This window comes from Cryptomeria japonica, chromosome 3 (assembly GCF_030272615.1).
Source record: "Cryptomeria japonica chromosome 3, Sugi_1.0, whole genome shotgun sequence".
Classification (NCBI taxonomy): Eukaryota; Viridiplantae; Streptophyta; class Pinopsida; order Cupressales; family Cupressaceae; genus Cryptomeria; species Cryptomeria japonica.
In genome coordinates this window covers 40,006,693-40,016,686 of record NC_081407.1, presented here as the reverse complement: position 1 = coordinate 40,016,686, position 9,994 = coordinate 40,006,693, and positions in this window count along the sequence as shown.

Here is a 9,994-nt window from a genome sequence, read left to right as displayed (position 1 = left end):
TCAGGAGCGAAATTCGCTCTGGATCCTCAGTGAAGGACAGGAGCGAAATTTGACTTTTTGAACTCTCTATCAGGATAATTTTTATGGAATATAACATTTAAGTATAAGAAAGAAGAAACATAGAAGGTTTCTTATACTTTAAGTTATATTCCATATATACTTTCAGGATGTTTGAGAGTGGTTTCAGACCTCCAGGAGCTATATTACAAAATCTAGTTTTTGGAGGATTTTCAGTTTCCAGACTTAGCCAAATTTCAGGATCAGGACATTCCAGACTTAGCCAAATTTCAGGATCAGGACATTCCAGACTTAGCCAAATTTTAGGATCAGGACATCACTCAAGCCGGACTTGCTATCCATGTGATCCCCTGGGCGACACTCAAAATGTAAAGGCTAACGGACAAAACCCTAAAAGACCTAGAAAACAAACCCTAAAAAGCAAAAAAAAAGCAGGGGTCCCCATTTGCAATGGGGCGATGTGTGAAAACATCACAACACAGCCTTATTGAGAGTCCACTCTTAGGAAGAGTGGAGCAGATAAACCTAAGTCGCGTTATTATGGACCCTTCAGTATCATCAAACATATTGGAGAGGTGGCTTATGAGTTAGAGTTACTTGCAGACAGCCAGGTACATAATTTCTTCCATTGTTTCTTGCCTCAAAAAGGCGTTTGGGCATAATGTGATTCCTTCTACAATGTTACCACCCCTTGATGAAGAGGGGAAATTGATTCTTGTCCATGAGGCCATAATTGATACTCGAGAGAGGAGACTGAAGAGGAGGGTTATCAGGAAGTATCTGGTGAAGTGGAAGGATCTGCTAGTGGAGGATGCTACATGGGAGAGTAAGCAGATTCTGTAGCACTTGGAGTTGAGGTTACTTGAGAACAAGCAATCTCAGGGAGGGCGGACTATAATGCTCCCTTCCTAAGATCAGATGCTTCTACTAGGGGTTAGCCTATTATCGGGGTCCAGTAGGCTGACATAGGGGATAGGTAGCCCAGTTAGGAGTCTTGTGACCTTTTGAGGAGCTTTGTGATGTGTTTCGAGAGTTCAGGCTATACGAGCATTTATAGTTGTTAAGAGAGGGTTTCCTATTTTTTAGGGAGATCCCTATTTTTTAGGAGGTAACCACCAATTCCCCTTGCTCTGCCAGACTTCACCTGGTATCAATGGCAGCTTCAGTTTTCAGTTGGGAGGCCAAGTGATGAAGTTCAAATAAATATTTGGAATATTAAAGTAATAGCTTGCTTTAATATTTCTAATTAGTTTAATAAAGTGATTTAATGATAATTTAAAAAAAAGTCACTTTATATTATAAAGTATTAATAAAATGACCCCTTGGTATGTGTGCCCAATAGGTACATGTTTTTAAAAGGGGGGCTTTGTTATCATGTAGAATAACCCCTTGGAGAAGTTCGAACTTCTCAAGGAGGGAATATTTTATTAAAAATCAAAGTTTGGGCATTATTAAAAAATAAAAGCAACCCTAATATGGGTCAAATTAGGGTTTTGAAGAATAAAGTAACATGTTGGGCATTCAAGTGTTCATTTTATCATCAGCAAATTGAAATTTGAGTTCTGGAGCAATGGTTTCAGCAGTAATCAAACTTCTGAGAACGAAATCTCTCAAAGGATTGAGTGCCTACAGGTGTGCAACTATTATCCAAGGGTATTCTCATCAATTCTCATCAGCAAAGGCTCAGGAAAGATTCACCTACAGGCTGTTATGAGAAGGAAAATCAATAATTAGCAGTGTTGAAGGGCAAGATTTGAAAGAGAATAGCAGATCTGGGCTTGCTGACAACTTTTCCAGTTACCCATAGCTTCCCCACAGCCAGCCATATTTCTGGATGCAGCCAAAGCCACATTATCAGCTAGGTTTTAGGATTTGAAGAAAAGTTAGGGTGCAGATTAGACTTTGCTTCAGACTGTATTTGCAGATCAGACTTTGTTTCAGAGTGTATTTGCAAATCAGACCTCAAAATCAATTGCGTATGCTGTTGAGGGTATGTAATCAGCCCCTTTTGACAAAGTAAAATTCCATACATTGGTCATTATTGCATTTGTTTCCTGTTCTTTCATTTCCAGCAGTTATCTTTTAATTTGCATTTGTTCCATTCAGCAAAAATCAAAGCAAAACCCCCCAAAAAAATAAAAAATCATTGAACCCCTCCCCCCCCAAAAAGAAACAAAACAAACTTTCCAGAAAAAAAAATCAGATTTTGCAACAGCAGTTTGGGGTTGGGTTACTACGTGTCTCTCTACCTCTCTCTCTCTCTCTCACCCTCAAACCCCCATGAGCAGTGCTACCCTCAACCTCATTTTGGTGATGCCCCCAGAGCCTCATCAAACTATAAGTCTAAGCAAGTAATAGGTTAGTGATGAATCGTGATCATAAAAATATGCATAATACATATCCCTTGGCGCAAATTTTTGCATATTCATAGGTAAAATTATATTATGTCTATTGCATCATTTAGGACCTACCTTAGATGCTTTCGTAGGAAGGATGGAGGCTCCTCTGAGCCATAGACTTCTAGCTATTGTTTTGATATTTGTTTGGAACATTTGATGTTATGGATTTCATATTCCTTGAGTTTTGTATATACTTGACAATATTTATATATCTAAGTGTGCAATTTGCTTTAGCTACAATTTGTATTTATACTTATGTGATCGATGTATACTTGTGTATGTGATCAAATTAGCTTCCATTTGATGATGTTATTGTGATATTAAGGTTTATTTAATAAAGGGTGCATGAAACAAGTTTTAAATCCTTAAAATTCTCTAAATTTTCTGGTTTTTTCACTTTGCCAAGTCTTCGTTGAGTTTTTTTGCCAACTCCCGAATCCAAGTCCAAGTCTCATAACTATGGCTTCTTGTTCATATTGTCAGTTTGTATTAAGATTTAGTATTGAAATTTATTTTTTATTTTGTCAAACTAGGCTGAAACTTTTGTGTATCCTCTGCTTCTATGCTTCATGTGATCCAAGTAAGAAAAACAAAAGTGAAACTCTTGATTGACAAATATTAATTTGAATTTAAATTTTAAATTATAATAATAAAATCATAGAATTATAAATTTTATATTGTTTATTCCAGTGTCACAATGAGCTCTCATGACATGAGTGAGGATGAGATTGAGGTTCATAGTGAAAGTACTGAATCTGATTATGCACAAGAGGTTGAGGCTGAGGCTAAGAGGGGTGACCATGAGGCTGAAACCCAAACCACTAGTTGCATGGTAAGTGCAACTACAAGAATAAATTGCCCCTCGAGATTGCTAGTAGAGTATGTTAGGGGTCCGTTTGATTGTAAGTCTCCTCTGAAACAATTTGCAACATGCCTAGTAGGATTGCGACATTTGGGGGCACAATTTGCAACATGCCTAGTAGGATTGCAACATTTGGGGGCACAAGTTTGTGGAAGTGCAACTTTTTGCACTTGAAATTTTTATGGCAACATAAATAGAGTTAATGCCCACCTTCTTCATATTCAAGGAAAAGGTGTGGAAGCATGTGAATTAGAGTTGAAAAACTCAGACTCAGCAAAAACTCGACAAGGCCTATAAATGCAACTAAGCGGAAATTTGGCAAAAACTCGACGACTTAAAAATTGCTTAAATTTCATTAGAAACACAATTTTTTTCGCAAAATTCAATAAGGAGATGCATCCAATGAGTCAATAAATGAGTACATAAAAGAAACAAGGTGATTCTAGTTATATCTGATTGATTTAAATGCAAATTGGGTACAAATTGGCATCTTCATGTGGAATGCTGATGGCTGATAGTTTGAAACAAAAAAAAAATAGCAAATTGTGTTTGTAACACTAAAAGTTGATGCTACATCATAACATTTTACATCTTCCTCTTCCTAGCTCTAGTGAAAACTAGGAGAGGTAGACCATGCAACTATAGGGTCTAGTCCTAGGAGTCCGTTGTGGCTCCTCCCCCTTGCCAAAACGAGGTTGAGGGTAGCACTCCTCACAGGGGTTTGAGGGTGAGATAGAGAGAGAGATAGAGAGATAGGTCTAGATCTTGGGGGACAAAGACAAAGTGAGATAAGAGTGATAGAGAGGGGTTAGAGGAAGAATGATTGGGAGAGAGATAGGTCTAGAATTCAAGGTAGATAAAGTGAGTGAGATAGAGAGAGCAAGAGAATGTTGATAGGAGGCTATTGATTACTGAAATTTGACTAAGTCTAAAAATTATAAGATCTTCAAAACCTAGAATTTGAATTATAACTCTTAGAGATCTGAAAACACTCTCAAACATTCTACCAATATATACATGAAATATAAGTTAAAGTATAAGTGGACTTATACTTAAATGTTATATTTCATGCATATTTTTTGATGAAGAGAATGACATTGACTTGAAAAAAAAATTAGATAATTTTTTGACATGTCTGGGCCTCTTTTTTGTATGCGGTCGGGCTTTTGCCAAAGACTTGCTGACTTTTTGTGAAAAGCTCACCCAAAACTTGGCGAGATTTTCACAAAACTTGGTGAGTTTTTAGTTGAAAAACTCATCAAGTACTCTATGAGTCTTGCATGTTTGATGTGAATTTTTGGCGATATTGGAAAAACTTGAAATAGAGAGCTGAGATAAACAAGCTATGGGGTGTCTTTGATGACAACACAATTGCACCTATGTCTACTTCTTTATCTCATTCACCGCAGGCTCATCAAAGCTAGCCACATGATTCTTTTTATACTTTGTAGAGGAGAGTAACAAAGAAGTTAGGTTCTTCTTGAGGGGCTCGTGCAAGAGAGGCTAGGGAGAAATGCAAAATTGGCAAGTGATGCTTGTAACCCTATAGCTGATTTATTCAATGTGCAGTTGAAGGATGATACAGATAATACAATTGGAAACTTCTTCTTCACCAATGTTATTCCATTCCACGTGGTCCGATCTCCTGATTATAAGTTGATGGCGATGATTGAAGCAAGGGTTGTTGATGGGTAGCTTCGGTCGGATCCTACAGGGTCGACTTTGCCATCAAATGTGTGAAGGGCCTTTCAGCCTTACACATTTAATATGCCCGATCTAGAAGAGACGTGTTAATGTAACCGTTTTTGTGAAAGATGTATTAGTTATGCTATAACCGATTCCTATTCAAGAGATGTGTTGGTTAATGAGAAGCCGACCCTTGGAGGAGTTGCGTTGATTGAAGCCACACTTGATCGGGTACATATATGTTGTTTGTATTCCTCTCCAAAGATACGACTTCATACACTCATCCAGCAGATCGAAGAATATATGCTTCAGCATATTGTGTATTACCTAGCAGATCGAATAAACATTCTTCAGCAGATCGCATTCCTTGATTCACATATCATTATCATTCAGCAGTTCGTGTTATTACATAACAGATCGGTATCTCTCTCTCACATACCAGAAGATCGTATATATCATCTGTAGCAGTTTGTGTTCTATCTCCAGCAGTTCGAAATCTCCTTCTGCATATCGTGGTTGATGTTCAGATTGTCAACTTAGTCAGCAAGTCGTGATCTTCATACAAGGCGAATAGAATTGATATTGTATTGATTGATTCTAGATTGAATCTGCTTATTGTATAGCTTCAAGTGTGAAGCCTTTGTAAAGACATTTGCTAATACATTACAAGAGATTAATTGCTAGGTTTTTCACCTTCAAGAGGAAGGTTTTCCCAGGATATATTTTGTGCCTTTATATTTGATTTACCGTCTATCTAATCTAATCATAAAACTTAACATGGTATTAGAGCCTCGGTGAAAGAAGATTGTGATCAGATTCTCTACAACTTCCAAGTATTCTCTCCTCTCTCTCTCCTTCGAGTAGTATCTCTAAGTCTCGAAAATGGTGAACGGTCTTAAAGTCGAAGATAGGCTTCAAGGCGCATCTAACTTCACCTTATGGAAGTTTAGAGTGCTCATTGCACTTGAAGAAAATGATCTTCTTCAATTCGTGGAGGAAAAGGATTTATCCGAACCTAAAGATCATGAGGAGAAGCTTCAATTCAAGAAAAATGCCATCAAAGCAAAGAAGATATTAATCGACTCCATGAGGGATCACTTGGTGCCTCTCATCTCCAAGATGACAACTGCAAGAGATATGTTCAAGACCTTGGAAGATTTATATGAGATTAACAACGTGAGTAGGGCTTTTTGCCTTCTGGGGTGTGTTTTCTAGGTCTTTTAGGGTTTTATCTTTTAGCCTTTGCTTTTCAAGTGTCGCCAGGGAGATCACTAGGATGTCAGGCTCTGCTTGAGCCGAGGTGAGTCTTTGGGGCCCCAGAATTAGGGTTTCTTTGAGAGTCTTCCTTAGGGCCTGGTTTTGCTCTTGTTGCTAATTGTGTCTTGCTTGGTGAGTGAGTATCATCCTTGAAGGTCTGAGTTAGGTCAAGTTGGTGAGTGATGAAGTTTGGAATGTCATCCTGATCTTCAAATGCCTTGAAATTTGGCTAAGTCTGGAATGTCCTGATCTTGAAATTTGGCTAAGTCTGGAATGTCCTGATCCTGAAATTTGACTAAGTCTGGAAAACTGAAGAATCCTCCAAAAACTAGATTTTGCAATATAACTCCTGGAGGTCCGAAACCACTCTCAAACATCCTGACAGTATATATGGAATATAACTAAAAGTATAAGTGACATTTTCTTATACTTAAATGTTATATTCCATAAAATGATCCTGACGGAGAGACCAAAATGTCAAATTTCGCTCCTGACCCTTCCAAAGGGTCCAAAGCGAATTTCGCTCCTGACCCTTCCAGAGGGTCTAGAGCAAAATTCTTGAAAACGCTCATTTTTCTTTTAGCAAGAGTCAGGACCAAGGTGGAGATGCATGAGGAAGGATCTATGTTTGCCTCCCAAAGAGGATGAAAATAGGAAAAGTCAAGGATCCAACCCAAAACATGATTTTCGCTCCTGACCCTTCCAAAGGGTCCAGAGCGAAAATCTTTGTAGCTCTCATTTCCTTCCTAATTTTGGCTAAGTGTTGGTCTCTAGGGCATGTTGGAAGATGAATTGGTACGTTCTTGCCTTGAGATGGAGTTGGATGATTTTGAAGACCAAGATTTTGCCTAAGAGATGAATTTCGCTCTTGACCCTTCCAAAGGGTCCAGAGCGAAATTCACTATAAACCTCATGTGCTACCTTGAATGGGCTTAAAACCTGGTTCCTGTTGTGACGTTTTCACACATCGCCCCATTGCAAATGGGGACCCATGTTTTTTGCTCGTTTTGTTCGTTTTCGCTTTGCTTTTTTAGGGTTTTGTTAGTTTGTTAGTCGTCTGGATTTAGGGTCAAGCCTTAGGGTTTTAAATTTTGTCTTTTCAGGCTAAAATCCAGTCGTTTTTGAGAGCTTTTTGAATTTCCTTTTCTAGAATGCAAATTTTGAATGCAATGAATTCGCCAGAATGGTCTAATTTTCAATTGGAATGTTGATGCAGAGCTTAAATTTGTCTAAGTGTTGAAGATGAAATGTGAATTTTTGTCCAATTGAATATTTTTGACCAAATTTTGACATTTTTGATTTTTGATCCTAGGCATCTCTAATGATTTGTTTTCACCTTGTGAAGTGTTAAAATGTGTAAAATCATGATATTTTGGCCTATAGGAGCAAAATCGCTCCTGTCCCTCAGTGAAGGACGGGAGCTCGTTTTCAAATATTTTACTATTCCTGCAGGGACAAGATGAATTACGAATTGGAAGTGATGGAGAAAGGCGAGATCTTTCCATTGAATATAAATTGAAGATTTTCATGAGCACAGAAATGCCTCCAGGGGAAAAATCGCTCCTGTCCCTCAGTGAAGGACCGGAGCTACAAATCCGATTTTGCTTTGTCCTTGCAGGATTTTAACGTCTTGACGATGTGAAAAGGTCCAAAGAGGTGCATTTTATCAAATGAATATAACTTGAAGCGCTGTCGGGGAGATCAATAGGGTAGCAAGTCCAGCTTGAGTGAAGTCCTGATCCTGAAATTTGGCTAAGTCTGGAATGTCCTGATCCTGAATTTGACTAAGTCTGGAAACTGAAAAAACCTCCAAAAACTAGATTTTGCAATATAACTCCTGGAGGTCTGAAACCACTCTCAAACATCCTGAAAGTATATATGGAATATAACTTAAAGTATAAGAAACCTTCTATGTTTCTTCTTTCTTATACTTAAATGTTATATTCCATTAAAATTATCCTGATTGAGAGTGCGAAAAGTCAAATTTCGCTCGTGTCCTTCTCCAAGGGTCCAGAGCGAAAAGCGCTCCTGTCCCTCTCCAAGGGACCAAGGCGAATCGCTCGTGTCCCTCACCAAGGGACCAGAGCGAAAATGCTTAGTTGAGCCATTCCTGACCTTGTTTGGACGAATCGAGACATCAAAGGCATGGTAAAGGACGAAATGAGCATGATAGAACATCCAGACTTGATCAAAAACAATGAAATGATGAACTTTTGCCTAGAGGGTCAAATTCGCTCCTGTCCCTCACTGAAGGACCAGAGCGAAATTCTTCATAAGGTACGATCTGGGCAAAGATCAAGCAAATTTTACGTTCAAAGGCAAGAAAGGAGGTAAAATGAACTCATTGAAGACAAATTGAAGATTTTGAAACGTCAACGAGGGTCCCAAAATGCCTAGTTCGCTCCTGTCCCTCAGGAAGGGACCAGAGCGATTTTTGTTGTGGATGACTTTCTTGCACAGTTTGAACCGATCTCAAGGCATGGATGAATAGAAGAGCACATTACGAACCCGTTGAATATAAGTTTTGAAGGTGACAAAGTGAAATAAGGCCCATAGAGCTAAAATCGCTCCTGTCCCTCTCCAAGGGACCAGAGCGAAATTCTTATGAAGGCTTAAAATTTGAAAGTTTATCAAGCATCAAGTGATCACGAAGGATCAAGGAACTTTATTTTGCACAATGATGGTGATTGCAAGTTGGAGAACGCAAGCATGAACCCAAAGACTTGAAGTTCGCTCCTGTCCCTCAGGAAGGGACCAGAGCGATATTGATTATAGTTGCTAATTCCTTCAAAAATCACGTTAAGTCAAGGTTTTGCAAAGGGGTAAAAGGTACAAGGTGTCTTTTGAAGATGATATGCAAGAGTTTTGAACGTAAAAGTGTTATCAATTAAGTTAAAGGACTCATATCGCTCCTGTCCTTTGGACAAGGACCAAGGCGATTTTTACTAAAACACTCATGTTCCGACAAAATCAAGACAATGCAAGGATAGCTAAGGTCAAGGACGTCCTTTAAGAGGCAATGAACGAGGAACCAAGGATGAAAGATGACACGTTTTGGCTAGAGCTTCAGGATCGCTCCTGTCCCTCTCCAAGGGACCAGGGCGATATCACCACAAAAGGACATTCATTTGCAAGAACGAGTCAATTAAGTTCGAAGATCCCAAGGAAAATGGCAAATTCAACGTAGAAATGAAGACCTTGGACGTAAAATATGCAAGGATCATGACCAAGGTAATGGATCGCTCCTGTCCCTCAGTCAGGGACCAGGGCGATGAGGTACGTATCCTTCATCTTCAAAATTTGGCGCTCAAACACATTTTTTGAATTTATTTAAATGCTAGAAAAAATCGATATTTAATTAAAAGCATTTAAATAGCGCATGGTATGTATTTATTAATTATTTTTGCCTTTGTAAAAAATCAAAATTTATTAATTAAAAATAAAGGCATTTAATAATTAATTATTAATTTAATAAAAATCGAAAGGGAGCGCTTGGTATTTTAGAGGTCGGCCTTTATTATTTATTTAAAAATCGTTTTAATTGCTATATTTTGCAAAAAGTCGGCCTAAGGTCAATATGAAGGTGAGCGCCTATAAAGGAAGGTGTTTATTTCATTTTCACACCATCATTTATCATCTCTCATATGCAACTTGGAGAAGGCAAAAGAGGAGCGAATTTCATACAAAGGAAGGGCGAAATTATCATTCAAGAAGAGGAGCGAATTCAATCAAAGGTGGTGCGAAACTACTATCCAAAGGAGAGGCGAACTTA